Below are 18,181 nucleotides of genomic sequence, written 5' to 3'. Positions count from 1 at the left end.
CTCAGCCCTTAAATCGTTCAAGAGCCGCCCAGGGTGCATAACAATGAATGAAAAATTATGACGGCGGAGCAGAGTGCAAATTCCGCGAAGTCCCTGACTGGGAGTGTTTAAAATGGGAGAAGCGCCACGATAAACTCTGTGGATGCTGGGAAATGGGTAGTAGTGGGCGGCCAGCTACGCTCCGTGCACGGAGTGTGCGTAGTGCCGCCTACTCCGCATTTTGCGGAGCTGGCGTAGCCAGGCGGCACTACGCACGCTCCGCAGACGGAGCGTAGCTGGCCGCCACCCGCCTCCCTCCCGCCCTCCCTAAATACTTTCAAATAAAGGAATCAAATAATTTAAAAAGCACTTACCTTGCCCGCCGCTGCCCGCCGCGTCCCCGGGGCTCGTTATCTTCCGTCTTCCGTCTTCTTTAGTAATGCGCATGCGCGGGCGGCCGCGCATGCGCATTTTCACGAGAAAATGCGCATGCGCGGCCGCCCGCGCATGCGCATTAGTAAAGAAGACGGAAGATAGCGAGCCCCGGGGACGCGGGGGGCAGCGGCGGCAAGGTAAGTGCTGTTTAAATTATTCGATTCCTTTATTTGAAAGTATTTAGGGAGGGCGGGAGAGGCGGGTGGCGGGGCTGGCGGCCAGTGGTGTTTGCGGAGTGGGGCTACGCGGAGTGCGGAGGTGGGCGTAGTTTCTCGCCCACTTCGCGTAGCTCCGCGAAGCCCCACTCCGCCAACTCCGCCCAGGGCTAGAAATGGGAGGGGGAGGGAGCGGACACAAAGGGTCAATAAGCAGTGACAGGATAAAAGCAATAACAAAATCAAATGAGATATTTAAAAACGCTGTCACACAATGCCTCCCGGCTTCCCCCTCAGGAGATAATCGAGCAGCAAGGTTAGGTATGAAAGGGTCTCCAACAGAGAGATTTCAGCATAGAGGGCAGTCCCTCCCCACAACCGACTGCACACACCTGTTATCTAAGAGAGGGATCTCAAAGGAGAGGTTCAGTCCTTTCCCACACCCTACTATATGAACCTGAAATATTGAGGAGAGTTGTCAGCGGAGAAGCCAGTCTCTCACCACTCCCTATTATGCACATCCTTCATTGAAGAGAGAAGCAGCAGAAGAGAGACCTGTTCCTCCTCACACCCTACTATGCACAACCATTATCCAAGACAGAGTGTCAGCAGCGAGGTACGTTTCTTCCCACATCCTTCTGCAAATAGCTGTCACTGTGGGGAGAGGTATAAGCACAGAGTGGTGTGTCTCCCCATAGCTTACTACACACACCATTAACTTTCCACACTCAAAAGCACATCCTTGGCACCCTGTGGAGAAGTCTCAGTGGAGAAGCCAACCTATCCCTACACCCGTCTGTGAATGTCTATCACCCTGTGTTGAGGTGTAATCAGACAGACAAGTCCCCCCATACCCTAATACTCATGGTTGCCACCCTGGGGAGAGGTCTCAGCGAAGAGGCCAGTTCCTCCCTATACCCTATTATGCACACCAGTCACCCTTGGAAGAGATGTCAGCGGAGAGGCCAGGCTCTGGCCGTACTGTACTATGCACGTTGGTCACCTTGGGGATAGGTCTCAGGGGGGAGGCCAGTTCCTCCCCGCACCCTACTATACACAGTTACTGTCCTGAGTAAAGGTGTCAGTGGAGAGCCCAGTCTCTTCTAACACACTACTATGCACACCTGTCATATTTATTTATTTATTTATTTATATCATTTGTAGAGCGCGCTGCAACCCTACGGGCATCCTGGTGCTTTAGAAGAGGTGCAACTAAGAAGTTATCAGCATAGGGGCAAGGATGGAGGAATGATACTGGGGAAATGTTTCAGTGGACAGGCCACTTTCTCCCCATAGCCCACAACTGGGGAATATAAGACATAAGTACTGTGATGAAGCAAAGTGTACATTTTTTTTTATTATGACCCAGCAGGACTCTCACAGGATCATAAAAAAGTGGACTAGGCACATGTATAGCCCTAGGGGGAGTATGTCTGTAAAGGTAGTACATCATTACACAGTACTATGCTTATCTATCGCCCTGTACATTAGTCTCAGCGAAGAGGCCAGTACCGTCCCGTAGTATGATATGCCTACTTGTGTTTCTGTAAAGGGATGTTAGTGGAGAGGTCATTCCCTCCTTATACCCTACTACATATACCCATCGTCCTAAGGATAGCTGCTAAGTGCCGGGATGGTGTACAGTTTGGGCCTATTTAAGTCAGCTATGGGGGTGAGTTGTGGACTGGCCGGAAAGGCGTTATAGATTCTCTGGATTTTGTCCATGAAGAAAGTAGCCAAGTTATCGCACAGTGCGGATGAGGTGTTGGGGTTGCCTACTATTTTTTTGACGCTGAGCTCTTTCAGTATTCTGAAAATAGTTTTGGAATCATTTTGGCTATAGTTGATCTCTGTGGCGTAGTAAGCTGCTCGTGTCCTACAGATGTTACGGTGATAGCTTTTTTGTGAGTGGACATACAGGGTCTTGAGAGCAGGATCATAGTCTCTTCTCCATCTACGTTCCATTTTTTTAGCTCCTTTCTTAGTAAGGTAAGCTCGTCATTGAACCATGGGCTGGATACGTAGGAGCGTGCCTTGATCCACTTGGCAGGAATGAAAGCATCTAAGGCCTTGTTAATCCAATCACAAAATCTAGCATACCCTAGATTAGGGTCCTCACTAAGTGTAGGGGGGTCAGCTGTGAGGAGGGCGTGGAATTCCTCAAGATGGAGCTTTCTCCATGGCCTTTTCCGCACCTGGTGGGCGCGGATTTATATTAGGATCTCCCCCAATGGGCAATATCATGGTCACTAGGCAGTGGTCTGTCCAGGTCATGGGGATAGGCGATTCTACGATTGCATTGGTCAAATTAGAGAAGATCGGGTCTAGGAGATGTCCGCCGCTGTGAGTGGAGCCACTCATGAGTTGGCAAAGCTGTAGGGCGTCTAAGTCATCTATCAGAGTGTTAATCGTATTGTCAGTGGTGATATCAAAATGGATGTTCAGATCTCCTATGATGGTAAAATTGGCAGTGCCAGTGACCAAGGAGCACATGTTCTCAAGGAGTGATGCTATGAAGTTCTTGTCTGCTCCTGGGGGTCTGTAGATCAAGAGACCCACGAGAGTAAGTTGAGGGTTAATTTGGATGTTATATCGGGCACATTCACAATCTTCAATGTCTAGCCTAGTAAACCCGCAGGTAAAGTGGGATTTTGCCATCATTGCGATCCCACCTCCCCTAGTGTGTCTATTTAGGGTATACGTGGTGTATCCATTGGGGGTTGCTAGATTGATGACTGATGTCAGCTCGATCAATGAATATCCGGTCCCACATGCTCAGCTGCCCATCTACTAGACCCTGTCTTTACAAATATACCCTCCCTTGTGGTCCTACCCCCTAATACGATGGGCTGGTCTGATCACTATTTAGTCCCTATGCTGATTCACAATATCATGCCAGCGCGCAATCTAGGGAAAACTTTTTCTCTTAAACACCCCTGGCATAAATTGAATTGGGAACAATTTCAAACCCATCTTGCTGCACCTATCCCGCTGTTCCGGCTGACCCTAATGAAACTAATCTGGTCTTCTCTAATTGGATTAATCAGCCTTTGGATAACCTTATTCCAGCCAAATTGTCCATGAACCGTCATACTAAATCTAACCCATGGTACAACACCAAATTAGCAGCAAACATAAGATCTGCAAGAAGCTTTTGAGAAGCTGGAGACGGGACTTTGAACCTTCCTCCAAGGATCTCTACCATGCTGCCGTAAGGCGATACCATAGAGTCATCCAAGTTGAGCCTGCAGCATTCTACGCCTAGCAAATCAGCAAGAGCACTAATCCGGTCAAGAGCATTTTTTCGATAGTCTCAGATCTTAAAACCCAGAAAGATGTTGCAGGCTCGTTGATTACCTCTGACCGGGAGTGTGATGAGCTGGCTTCCTTCTTTCTTAGGAAGGTGGAAGAAATGTATAAAAGCTTCCCCTCGGTCCTGACTGGCCCCCCTGAGATATCCTACGATTCCATCAATGGTACCCTTAAGGCTTTTCCCCTATCACTCAAGATGTTCTTCTTACACTTTGTTCTAAAGTCAAGTGAAGCTCTCCGGTTGATTCCCTGAAGCCTGACCAATTCCAGAAAATTCTTCCCACCATCATACACTCATTGGAACAGGTGATCACTGGGTCCCCGAGTGCAGCGGTCGTGCCCATGGCTGGAAAACAGGCCAGGGTAATACCGCTGCTTAAGAAACTCTCCTTGGACCCCAAAAAACCTGAAAGCTTCCGATCTATCTCCCTGTTACCTTGGACTGCGAAGATTACGCAGGTTTACATCAACTCCTTTCTCACGGAATATCTTACTGCAAGCCACAGTCTCGACCCCTCTCAAAATGGTTTCTGCCCCAGCCACAGCACAGAGTTAGCGCTCTTGGCCATGACTGAACATCTCTGGAAAGTCTTAGACGCCGGACAGATGTCGGCACTGATCATTTTGGATCTTATAGCCGTGTTTGACACTGTGTCTCAATCCAATTAGCTGAGTCGTCTAGCGGAGGCTGGAGTTACTGGCTCAGTATTTAAGTGGCTGGCATCCTTTCTCGCGGACAGGACATTTCAGGTGATTGCCCCCCTTTTCGCCTCTGGTACCTTCCCTTTAGGTCAAGAGGTTCCAAAAGACTCGTCCCTGAGCCCTCTGCTTTTCACTCTTCACGTTTAACCTCTGGCCGGAGTAGCCAAGAGCAGAGGGCTGACCAATGTCTCTTATGCCGACGATACACAGTTGGTGGTGGCTCTCTTGAGCAACCCCGAGCAGGATGCCATGAAATTTTGGGGCAACCTCCTGGCAGTTGCCGAGGGGATGACCACCAACTGTCTCCAACTGAATGTTAACAAGCCAGAGGTGTTGTTGGTGGGAGGGAACTATAACCACTGGAATGAGCTTTGGTGGCCAAATTGTCCAGGCACTGCCCCTGGATGGACAATTCACTCAACTTTTAGACTCAAACCAAAAAGGTGGCGGGAACTTGCTTTGGTCTGTTGCGTGGACTCAAACCCATCCTGGGCTTCTTTGATGCCCCGATGAGGCAGATCATTATCCAGGTTTTGATCATGTCTAAACTCGATTATGCCAGCTCATTGTACCTGGGAGCCAACAAGTCAGAAATACAGAGGCTACAGAGAGTCCAGAATGCAGCTGCTAGATCCCTCTTCAGTCTGCGCAGAACCTGCTCAGTGACAAGGGCCATTCGCTGTCTCCACTGGTTGCCTGTGGCTAGGCGAATCGAGTTTAAGGCACTGCGTATAGCCTACAGAATCCTGAATCTGGCATCCCCGCAAATCTTGACTGAACTTCTTTTACCCTCCCACGCGTTCGCTTCGATTCATGGGACAATGCCTGGTAGTGATCCCTCGTGTGAGAAGGGTTCGTGCCGGAGGTCGCTCTTTTCGGAACAGAGCCGCCATCCTCTGGAATTCCCTGCCGGCCCATATTTAAGGGCTCACTAACTACCTCCAATTCAGGAAAGCCATTAAAACATTTCTTTTCCCTTCTCTGTAGGCCTTACTGTGGGTGGCTATTTTTCTCCTGCTCAGCGCCGGAACGCCTCACAGCTGGGGCAGCTGTCGCGCTCTATAAAAACGCTTAACATAACATAACATAACATAACATAACAATCACTGCTTTACTAAGTTCTAACACACATAATGTACAGCATATCACAATGTAGTAGTATAGACCTCATTGTTTTCTCTGAAATACTTACTCACAGACTGTTTGTTCTGTTCTCGGGCATCAGTTGACAGGGTGGTCTTATTGTACTAAACTAATGACCATATTCACTTACAGAAAAGGTGTTTTCGGAGGCATAAGAATCTTAGGAAAACCATTCACACCCAGTCTTCACATTGCACAAAGGTGACACCAGAGAGGCTATGTTGTCCTTAAAAAAGAGCATTTGCAATGTATACAGTTATAAGAAATAAAACCACTCGTTCATTATATTGTAGTATGCAGAATCTGCAAGCTCTAAAAATGTGATAATACAAGTGCTAGTGTGTATCTAACTTATTTTACACAAACCCTTAAGTCTATTTAAAGGTGTCACTAAAACAGGTGTTCTAAGTAATCGGAACTATGCAATAATAAGATATTTTAGTTATAACTCTGGGAGAAGCAGCAATAAATATCAGGTGTCTTTTATTTTCTCTGTTGGGCTTGCAGTATAGATGCCAATGAAAGAGCAGTTGAAGAAGAAGAAAAATCAGGAGTACTACAAGCAAGTCTTCAAACATGGAACAGCCATAGGAAGGAAACATTGGTGAAAAAAGACTGAAATCAAGTAAAAATCCTCAGTCGTTATAAATAGAAAATGTGTTCCATCATGTAAACTTCTACAGGTGTAAGTAGTAATGAAGATCTGTTAAAGTGTAAGAAAAAATCTAATTATTAAAAAAAAGATAATGTCAAATAAGGAACTGAAGAAATAGACATATTTAAGTAGAAGAAATTCAAGGAATTTCACCGCAACTTCTTCCATAGAAGAGTGGTGTCTAATATTATGAGGAGCATAAAGACAGTGAAAAGGAAAAAAGAATTGCAACAGCAAAAAGAGTGTGTTGAGACTTTTGTAGATAAGGCCTTTGTGTTAAAGAGAAAGCTATTGACTGTCATTTTGAAGAGTAAAAGACATTTAAATAAACTGTTTAATTCACTTTAAAAAAAGTGCTGTCAAAAGGTTCAAGTTAGTAAAACAAACTTCTGTACTGTTTTTCTGGAAGAGTGGAACACACTTCCAGTAGTGAGGCATTTTTTTTTAATGAGGGAAGCTATTGACAGGAAAATGAGTTAGTGTTTGCAATTGACAGAGATGAGCGTGCATAAGAAATGAATGTAGGTACACCATTTGAGGATGAAATACTAGTGCCTAGAAATGTAGAAGACTAAATAATCAATATAGCATTAGGTGAGAGCCCTGAACAGCCAGTTTTCGAGTGGAAGTGTAGAGAAGTATGCAACATAAGACAAGTCTTTAGAGAGATAAGATAAGTCTATTGACAAACTTAGACTGTTGTTAAACAAGTACAGCAGAGGAACTGTGAGACAAAGATTCAAACTACTGCAATATCGTGATCCTTGTCAATCAATTATTCAATCATACCATTTGTAAAGCGCACTACTTACCCGTGAGGTTCTCAAGGCACTGGGGGTAGGGGGGTGCTGCTACAGGTCTTGAGGAGTCTTCTGAAGGTCAGCAGGTCTTGGGTCTGCCGTAGGAGGGTGGGGAGTGTGTTCCAGGTCTTGGCGGTGAGGTTGGAGATTGATCTGCCACCGGAGGTCCTTCATCGGATGCGGGGGACAGTGACGAGGCCGAGGTCAGCGGAGCTGGCGGCTGGGGGTGTAAAAGCTGAGCCATCTGTTGGGGTAAGCTGGTCCGGTGTTGTGGAGTGCCTTGTGTGCGTGGGTGAGGAGCTTGAAGGTTATCTTCTTGTTGTCGAATTAGGAGACTTACAATCTATCAAGGCTTCCTTATCACAACATATTTGTGACAGTACTTTCCATCACATACAGATGCTGTCTGCGCACCACACTAAAATGCATGATCTAGTAAGAATATTGAATTTTGTGAAAAGTCGAGCTCTTCAGCTTCAAAAACTAAATGAGTTCTCACCAAGAGGTAGTCATTCTGAAGTGAGTTCTGTTCTAGATGATATTCCGATGACATATTTTGGCCCTGAATGGCCAACTAAAGAGAATAAAATGGCTGTAGAGAGCAACACTGACATTTCTAATACGAGCACAGTTTTAGAAAATGTTAAAAAGGAAATTGTTGTATTTGCAAACTGCAGAAATTACAAACAAAGTCCGTGTTTGTTGTAGGCAAACTCACTACAGATCACAACCCAACCAAAACCTGATATTTGTGAAAAAAACAGAAGAGAGTGATCTAGTACAGTGTTTTAAACTGGCTCTTTACTTGATAACTGAAGATTGGTTTGACTTTTGGATAAGCCAGATTGGTTGTAAATATTGCGAAGATCCTCCACCACCCTCGCTCTGGCCGACCTTCACTGGCTACCTGTACATCAAAGGATCTGCTTTAAATCCCTCTGCATTGTCTTTAGGGCAGTACACGGGATGGGCCCCCGACCACTTCAAAATAAATTTAAATGGTATAAACCCACACGGTCCCTCCGATCTTCATCCTCCAATCTTATAAGCATACCCAGGATTAAGAAAGCCACTTATGGTGGCAGAGCCTTCAGCATAGCCGCAGCCCATCTGTGGAATAAAATGCCCATCGACATCAGGAAAACAGACGAATTGATGGCCTTTCGAAAAAAGGTGAAAACATGGCTCTTCCCTAAAACTTAATCTCACCAGAACTTTAATATTATCTTCCCCTCCTCTGATGCACAGTGTCTTTTCAGCAATATGTGCACAGCGCCAGGATGCCCGTAGGTTTGCAGAGCGCTTTACAAATGCTATAAATAAATAAATAAATATTGTATTGACAAACTGGACAATAACAAAACACCTGTTAGAGGTGTTCATAACAAATTGAGCGTTTCTTAGAATTCCTCCTGAGCTTCAAAACCTCAACGTCTGTGAGATTATTCTCATACAGAAAGTGCATCACTTCGAAGCATGTGCTAGAATGGAGACCAAAAATAAGAAACTACCACCTTCTGAACTACTAAAAGGTCTGACAGGTAAAGTTGTGTATTTGCCTTTGAATATGAAGCTGAATATTGAAACTATGGGTGTAGGTCAAGAAGAAGAACCACTAGTGGTTCTAGTAAAGGGAGTGCTTACTACAGGTAAAAAATAATTGACATAAATTTGTAAGCATTGATAGAGTTAAGAAAGCTTTGAAAAATCATAAACTAGAACATGTGTTTTACACAGATGTTTATGTAATGGGGCATGTTTCCTGTGTCAGAACAGGAAGATCCACCTCAGCTGCTTCTGCTCAGTTTGAAAAAGTTGACTTAGATAAAGCAGAAGAAATATATCATCATTACAGCATTCATCCTCTACATACAAGGCATATGATGGGTGATGCTTTAGAATTTTACCAAATGAAGCAAGCCAAAGGAGAACTGGTAACTGAGTGGGAAAAGAGCTTTGAGGCATGGTATTTTTCCAATTGTGTTCCCTACAGGGGGAGGTGGTCAATATGATGAACTCCAGTGCAGATACCTGCATCAGAATTTAGAGCAAGTAGACTATATTCTGAAGAAACCCACTTTAGGCAAAACATTCCTAACATGGTCCACCATACAACTGCAAGAGAGTTTGTGGAAAAAGTACATGGTAAGATGAGGTTCTAGAGGGTAATTTGATAAACATAATGGCTTGCCAATGTTGTACAAATTAATATTGGCTCCCTTGCCACAGTAAGCTAAAGTGTATATTACGCAATCTAGGTTCATCTGGTTTGTCACATTGAGCTGTGCAGAGTATGTTTCAAACGATCTTCATGAGTTTCTCAGGCAAGCTAGTACAAACATTGCAGGGATTAACATCAAGACTCCTGGCGAATTGTGTTCCATTGATCCTACACATGTTTGTAGATACTTAAGCACAGATTTGAAGTTATGCTCCATTTTAGTTGTTTAAAAATGATCCCACCACTGGGTGAGGTTCTGGACTTTTTCTGGAGAAATGAATATGAAGCTTTAGGTGTACCAAATATACATATGTTATTGAGGGGAAGAGATGCACCAAAAGTTGATAAGATATGGATGACTTATTGTTATCATTCATTGAGCCTTATGTACCTTGTGACATTACAGAAGAGTGTCAGAATAGCACACTTAGGCAAAAGTCTTGTGTTTCCAGTCCCATAAATGTGGAAAATATTGTTGATGGAGATACAGAGGCAAAGGGAGGTACTACACTAAGCATTGTTTTGGATTCACTAGGCCCTTAATCTCCAAATGGAGACCGAACCATTTTATGTCTGCAGCCAGGCACACTGTTACTGGAAAATCACATGAAACCAGATATAATCTAAAAGGAAGTGAGGTCTCAAAGCTTACCAATGTTTCAAATCCAGTAAGGCGGCCTATGTGGATGCCAGCATGGATATTCGGTTTGTAGCAGACAATTCTATTGCTGTAGTTCTATACGCCACTTCATACATAACAAAGTCAGAAAAGACAGAAATTAAGGATGTATGGGAAGAGATTGCAGCAGATAAGTCTTCAAGTTAAAATCTTTCAAGCTTAAGTTTAAAGATGCCCTCACACAGAGAAATTGAATATTATGAAACTTGTGACAAGCTCAGTTCTTCTAGCTTATACTGGAAGTCCAAACCAATAATTTGGGCGAGTTTAGGTCTGGCATCAACACAAAAACGTAGATTAAACCATTTTCCTGTGATTGAGCATCTTGCTCAGAAAATCCTGATCTACTTAAAACAAATATAATGGACCTTATTACCCTATTCGGAGTGTTCATCTAGAAAACCTTTGTTTGAATGAGGTACTGCAGTACTATACATCCAGAAATATTATGGATGTAAATATTGAACAAGGAACGTTAACTGTCTGTCGTGGTTATTTAGTGAGACATTCAAAACCAAGTCTTATTAATCACTGTGATCTGAGCTGTTAAACCGGTGAGAAAAGAGAATTCTTTTACTGGACTCTTTCGCAATGGTGTAAACCTTGGTTTTCAGAGGCTGCATTGCTAGGTGACTATGATTGTTATGCAGATACCTTCATTGCAGTCAAAGTTAGAATTCAATATGAAGTGTTTCCTAGATACCAGACACTGTTTAATGAAATTCAACAAGAGGAAGCAATTGCTTTAGGGGTTGCAAAGGACAGTTTACAGGACAGCCAGAGTTCAGGTACTATCATGTAGTATCCCCTTGGCTGATCTGTCATTAGAAATGAGGCATCTATGATTGAAGTGGAAAATGCCATGGGCCAAGTGAGGAGTGAGACCATTGATTGAGAAAATGTGATCTCTCATCTGAATCAAGAACAGCTAGAAATGTATGAGCAAATAACAAAATCTGAAGAGCATGGACTCCTAAATGATAAGTCTGAAAGTTCATGTAGAAGTTTAAAGCCTGCACTTCTCTATGTTAGTGGTTAGGCAAGTACAGGAAAATGTTTTCTAATTAAAGTGACTGCATTTGTTCACAGGAAGACTAGCTGTGATCTCTCATGTTGTGTTACTGCTCCTACTAGACTAGTTGTTCACTACCTTAAATGAATCACATTGAACATATCACTTATGTTGCCTGTGTAACATGACAACAAAGTAGAGCCGTTGAAGTTATCCGGTGATGCTTGTCATGAAGTGTCCAGAGTTCTCAAAAAATTGAAAGTTCTCATTATTGTTGAAGTTAGCATTGTAGCACATCTAATGCTAGCTTTCACTTATCTGAGGATGCAAGAGGACCTCAGAAGTGACTATAATGTTCTATTTGGTGGTAAATATATCATAGTATTTGGTGACTTTCTACAGTTGACTTATGTGAAAGATCAACCAGTTTTTTAGAAACTGTTTCATGAAGAAACTAAGAAGTCATTAGGGAGTATTGGACATGTTGACATATGGTTACATTTTCAGTACACTGAGTTGACTAAAAATGCGAGACAGGCTGCAGATGCTGAGTATGGCAATATATTAAAATAATGAGAATATGAATTATTGGGAAAGATGCAAAGAAAGCTCTTGCTTCTCTCATGGTTAGGTCTCTATTCCCACATAATGACTCATCAGCTTTTGTAGTGCAAGATATTATGAAAACTCACAACCAGATTGTGAGCCTCATGCCAAAATTGGAGGAGTGCTGCCTGATACAGACGCACCCATCATATGATCCAAGGAATCACCTTTCCAGAGATACCGACCAACCTAATCCTAGCACTCTGTGGAGACACACACTTCGATAACTTCAAATGGTGCCCCATTGAAAACAAGAGGGCTCCATTCACCACTGCATCAGCTCGTCACGGTCGGTCTGTTTACCCTATCAGACTCTTCTGATCTCAGGGATTGTGTCTTCACCAGAATATCTTCACAAGAAGAATTTGTGCGACTACGATTATCCCACGCATCTACATACCGTGTCATTTACACAACCACGGTCAACAGTTACATGATATTTGCAATCAACACTTCTACGTTATCCAACACAGTCCTGGACCCTGTCGGGTCGGAAGTATCACTGACGGAGCGACTTTCCCTGTGATACTATAAGTACTATAGCCCTGAGGAGTCGCGAGAAGATTGTCTACATGCGACAAAACACGTGTCGGCTGGATCTCTTTTTAAGAACATTAAAAAACCAAATTTCAGACGACTGATTCAATGAGAAAAATCGATTTTGTTTAACAACAGGCTTTGTTTTTATTGTTTAAGTGTCTACACTGACACCATTTTCTGTATGATCCTGTTGTGTGCAAGGGAATTGTGTTGTACACTAGAGAAAACAGTTTCATATACTGCTGGTTAAGAAAAAGACTCTAAACCTATGGAAAAAGTACAGAATAAGTTTGTGATAAATCTGAACATCAAGGAGGGAGAATGGTGCATTACAAATCTCAATAGAACAGACTACGAATATATTTCAATTACATTTGATCCTATTCAAGAGGGTAAAACAATTGAAATGTAGTAATCAGGGTTCCCAAGGCCTACATGCTCCGAAGATAACCCACTTACACTCAAGAACTGTTGGCACGGAAACTGTAAAAGTCAAAGAACAAGTTTATTAAGACCCCATGGGGTGGTGGTACACTCATACAGCACCCTTCGGTAATGCAAGAGGTATCACACCGAACACCGGTGTGACCCCGATTTATATACAGTTTTGGGGCAATAAAAGATAGGCGGCACAAGTTAGAACACATTCATGTACATATATGGTCATGTTTTGGAACACAACCAGCTCATTGGAGGGGGCACAACTCCGCTGGTCAGTTTGGTGCACATTCCTGAGGGGTAACTGGTCAGTGGGGACTGCGCATGTACGAGCTGACCAGTACTAAAAATAGCCTGTTGCTGGGCAGACTGAAGTGGTCAGTGATACGGACAACGGACTGAAGGGCACGCCAGCCACGAGGCCGCTTATGGCCTAAGATGGCCGCCGCAACATTCAAAAATGGCGTTTTCATACATAGCCAAGTTAAGGAGGAAAACGTGTAGTTTCAGCTAATCGCTAACGCAGCCATGCCAATTACGACAGACGACCCTTTTAGCGTTTAGCTGAATCTACCTCATAGTGAACATAATCAGGATGTTCGTCCTCGATGTCTATTAACATTATTTGTGTTACTTCTTTATGAAGCATCATTTTGTCATGGGCAAGTGCTCGTCTTGATGGTATGCAAGCTGATAGGCACATGGAACATAAGGCAGGGCCACATTGGATACATAGGCAAACAAAAAACAGTGCCCCCACAATTATACATAGAATTGTTAACAGTTTCCAGCCCCAAGTAGTAAGCATTGACCAGAACCATCCTGAAAGTGTCCAAGTTCCATTGTCCGGATGTATCTCAGCTGCGATTTTATGGAGCTTTGATATGGCATCATAAACAGATGGAGAATTGTCAGGTATGTATACACAGCAGCTACTTCCGATAATTCTGCATGCCCCCCCACGATCAGCTAGAACTACATCCAACACCATCCTATTTTGGAGCGTAACTATTCTAGAAATCTGAAGTTCCTCAGTGATATTTCCTAGGGCAATGGCAGTGTCATTCGCTACAGCCTCGACAACACGTGTCAATCGTCTTATTTTCCGGCTGTTCAACGCAGCACCCACAAAGGAAAACAGTCCCAAATTGAAGTCCACATACTGTTGTAAGGCAGTATCAGTCTGGTCTATGTCATCCAGAACGACAGTCCGTTTGACCCTATTCAGGACAAAATCGTGGTACAAGATACAATCATTGTGATACATGGGTGGGGCAATGAATACAGGAGGTAGCACAAACGATACATAACACATGCCCAACCATCCCAATGGAAGCGGATGATAACCCTTCGTTCCACAAATGAAATACGTGTTTCGAGATGCTACAAACGAGATGCCATTCGGGCTATCAAAAGTAAGTGTGGTGTTGCATTCACTTTTCCCTACCGCAATCGAACCTTTATTTCTAATACACAAGTCGGCTTTAGTAGCAATGACATTAATGACATGTGAGCTAGATACATTGATATTTCTTTGATTGCTGTACACACGCGGGGCAGATACGTTGTCGGGCCTGTACTCTTCCCATTCGAATCGAGTACCCTCAGCCCGCGGAAACCCATCCTTGTCATGGGAGCATACTTTATTCAAACGGAAAAGCACCCCCCCTTTTGTTGGCCATCTCAAAGTAAAGAGGAGGGTGTACCAGGCATTGCAGGATCCATTATGAGAGAACGGGAGTGGAATGAGTGGGGTGCCCCCTCTCTTCTGGTGCCCTGGTAACATCCCACACACCCAGCAATTTGAAGTATTGGTCATATTGTGCGTGTGATGAAGAATCTGAATAAAACTGTTGTTCAGATAAGTTTGCCGATGTCGTTCTTCATGGTAGGGTAAGGTAAAGTGAAAATGTTCAGATGGAGCCGGGGTAGTCGGCAGCAAATGTTCACGTGCAGGTACCACAAGTTCAACTACCCAGGCTATGACAGCTATCACCACAATAGTCAAAACAAAGAGAATGGCACCCAAGATTCGCTTATCTTGTGATGCTGGTGATGCCATAGTTCAGAAGAGTTCCTGCAAAGTCTCAAATAGTTCAAATTGTTCACAAAGTCTCAAATACACATGTGTGTATACCTAAAAAAAAAAGAAAAATACGGTGCTGAACTCCGAGGTAGCCGTTGTTTTCTTCTCTGGGCCAAGACGGGTGTCACTACACTGGCAGAACTGATCCCCCCCCCTTGGAATTCCCGGTTTCCGTTTCACAAACCTGGAGCGGTAACCAACCAGTCATATACAAAAAGAAACCAAAAAAAATCTTATCGGGGACGCAGGTTGTAGCGCTCTCGTCCAGCAACAGCGTGGTCCGGGAAGGCTCCCCCAACTTCGGCCGACGTCACAGCTGGGCTCTTCTCTTTCTCCAGAATCTCTTTGTAGTCGATCAGCACAGCGGGAGTCACCAGATCCGGAGAGACACGGCGGCAGTGTGTCGAGTGCACCCACCGCTTTCTGTTGGTCACTCGTACAGCGGTCCGGGTCGCAAGGAGGACCTGTTCGGGGCCCTTCCACCTTGGCTCCAAACTGCTCGCTCTCTCAAACGATCGGATCATCACATGATCGCCAGGGCGAAGATCATGGCCCTCTCCAGTAGAGTTGTCAGGGAGCGCTTCTCGAACCTGTTGATGAATAGAAAGCAAATCATTTGTTAATCGTGCCAAATAGTCGTTCATCATAACACAAGGCACATCATGTATTAATCGCGGCTTGGGCACCCCCCAGATATTCATGGGGTGCCCAAACACCACCTCATATGGTGTAAGGCCAGTTCGTGAATGGGGTACTGATCTAAGAGAGAGCAGTGCTAGCGGCAAAGCATCTGGCCACTTCAACGACGTGGATGCCACAATTTTGGCCAGTTTAAGTTTCAACGTAGCATTGTACCGTTCAACCAGACCTGCCGACTGAGGGTGGAACACAGCGTGGAACTTCTGCTGAATCCCTAACCCCTTCAGTACATACTCCACAATCTTCCCAACAAAATGAGGCCCATTATCGCTCCACAGAAATTTGCAAACTCCAAAGCGAGGAAAGAATTCCTTAAGCAACACCTTAGCCGTTGTCAGAGCTGTATTGTCTTTCGTGGGGAAGGCCTCAACCCATTTGCTAAAGGCACATACCACCACTAGGACATACTTCAGGTTGTTGCAGCGCTCGAGTTGGATATAATCCATTTGGAGTACCTCAAATGGTGCAGAAGGTGGAACGAACCCTCCTTTCGGAGTATGGGTCCCCTTTCCAGGATTGTGTTGTAAACAGATCAGGCAGGTCTGCACTACTCTCTTGGCTGTATTAGCAATCTCGGGATGTTCCCAAACTCGTGTTAACAGTCGAGTGATTGCAAGAGCTCCGACATGCGCCAGTCCATGAGTCATCTGGACCATCGCCTGCAAGTAAGCCGCAGGCAATTTCCATTTCTCCATGTCTTTGCTTCTCCAACAACCCTCATCATCTAGTACCCCATCTGCTGCCCATGCCGCAAGTTCTGATTCAGTAGCCGATTTTTGAATATCCAATATTTCTGCTCTAGCATCACTCCATCGTTCAGCCTGCGATTGTGTCACATACATAGGGGAGCTAGTCCGGGACATAGCCGTTTGTCTCGCTATGCTGTCTGCGAAGGCATTTCCTTGGCCCACTTTATCCGTGATCTTTTTGTGGGCACTGCATTTTACTATCGCTACTTTCTTTGGGCCAAGCAGCGCGTTTAGGAGATCACGCACTAGCTCTCCGTGCATAATGTGTTCTCCGTGAGATGTCAGAAACCCACGCTCTCTCCAGAGTAGCCCAAAGTCATGTGCTACTCCGAAGGCATACCGGCTGTCTGTGTATATGTTCACACATAGGCCAGCACTCAATTCGCAGGCTCTTGTTAAAGCTATCAGCTCTGCTGCCTGAGCCGATTTCTGTGGTATTCGTGCTGTTTCTACCACCGTCTTAAGTGTCGTGATCGCATAGGCTGCGGAAGTCGTACCATCTGGCAGCCTTAAACACGATCCATCAACCCACAGTTCCTCATCCACATCTGGAAGTGGCATATCCTGTAAGTCTCAACTAATCAAAAGTGGAAGGATCACTTGTCCTGCATTGGAGGATCACTTGTCCTGCATAACATTGGGTATGCGGTCTCGGTACTAGTCCCAATAAAAAACCCTCATTAACGTGTTGTTTTTGTGGTTGTCTCGGAGCGGTATATTTTCGTTCTCCGCTTCTTACACACGTTTTTGCAAAATCATGGGGTTTAGTGGTTTTGCAACCTCCACCAGGAGGTAATACCCTTTGCTATAACAGTAGTGACCAGAGATGGTGCTCGTGAAATAGTGAAGTGGATTTAAAAGTCTCTCGGTTCCGGATATAACTTTTTATTCGTTCCGGGGTATTTTGAGACAGTAAAACTATTAGAGGTGATTGAGGAGCTTGTTATGGCTCTATCACGCAATGATTGTGAATAAGGTCGACATGTTTCAGCCCTTGTTCGCCAACAGGTCGGGTGGGCTTTCTTCAGGACCAGGGTGAGGTGAAAAGGTGAAGGATACTCCTAAGAATTACTTGGTGTATCTCAATTCAGAACGTCAATTATTAGTGTTCTGACAAGGTCCTTTACTGGTACCTATGGGAAAAGGATGTATAGAATGTGATAGCTAAAATAAACAAAGGGAGGGGATATGGGAAACTGTAACATTATTTACAATGATATACACTATCCAGTGTGGTAGGGTATGATCGATTTTGTGCTCGCTCTCCAACCCCTGCACAGTGGGTCAGGTCAACTCTCTCGGTAACTTAGGCAAACTGAATGTTTTTAGCAGTCAAGATTTTGCATGGATACTGACTGTCTCGGTTTTAGTTGACGGAACGAATATCTCATCAAAAAAAGACTCAGCGTAGTCTGTTAACTAAGTTTATCCTTCAACATGAACTTAAACACTGAACCCGGAAGTAGAACTAGTTTCCGGGACTGCAGTGGCAGAGTCAGCACAAGACGAATGACGAGGTGGCCGAAGGTAGCAGAGAGAACGACCGCTACAAAACTGTAATGTATTACCCTGAAAACAAGATATACTGAGTTCTATTTTGTTGTATTAGGCCCCCGCTGACCCACACAGATTCCGATGAGGTCAAAGTAGACCAAAACAAAGGTATGTGCATATTAAGAGCACGCGTCATAGTAGCGCGCAGAATCACGCACTTGAATGTTCCTAAAAATACGCATACCCTAGGAAATAATAGGAAGCACAAAACGAGCACGACGAAGCTAATAGCATGCTGGAATGACACTCACTGGAAAGGGTGTTGTTGATATTTGAACCATTTCCCAGAATAGATGGTGTATGTATGAAATAAAAAAGAAGGTACATGAAATACGCCTTCGAGCCTGCAAATGAATGAATGAATGACTGATGAGAACCTATGAATGTTTCTATACAAGACAAATGATGGTCGTTTT

Source organism: Lissotriton vulgaris, chromosome 1_1, assembly GCF_964263255.1.
Source record: "Lissotriton vulgaris chromosome 1_1, aLisVul1.2, whole genome shotgun sequence".
Classification (NCBI taxonomy): domain Eukaryota; kingdom Metazoa; phylum Chordata; class Amphibia; order Caudata; family Salamandridae; genus Lissotriton; species Lissotriton vulgaris.
This window is presented reverse-complemented; position numbering follows the sequence as displayed.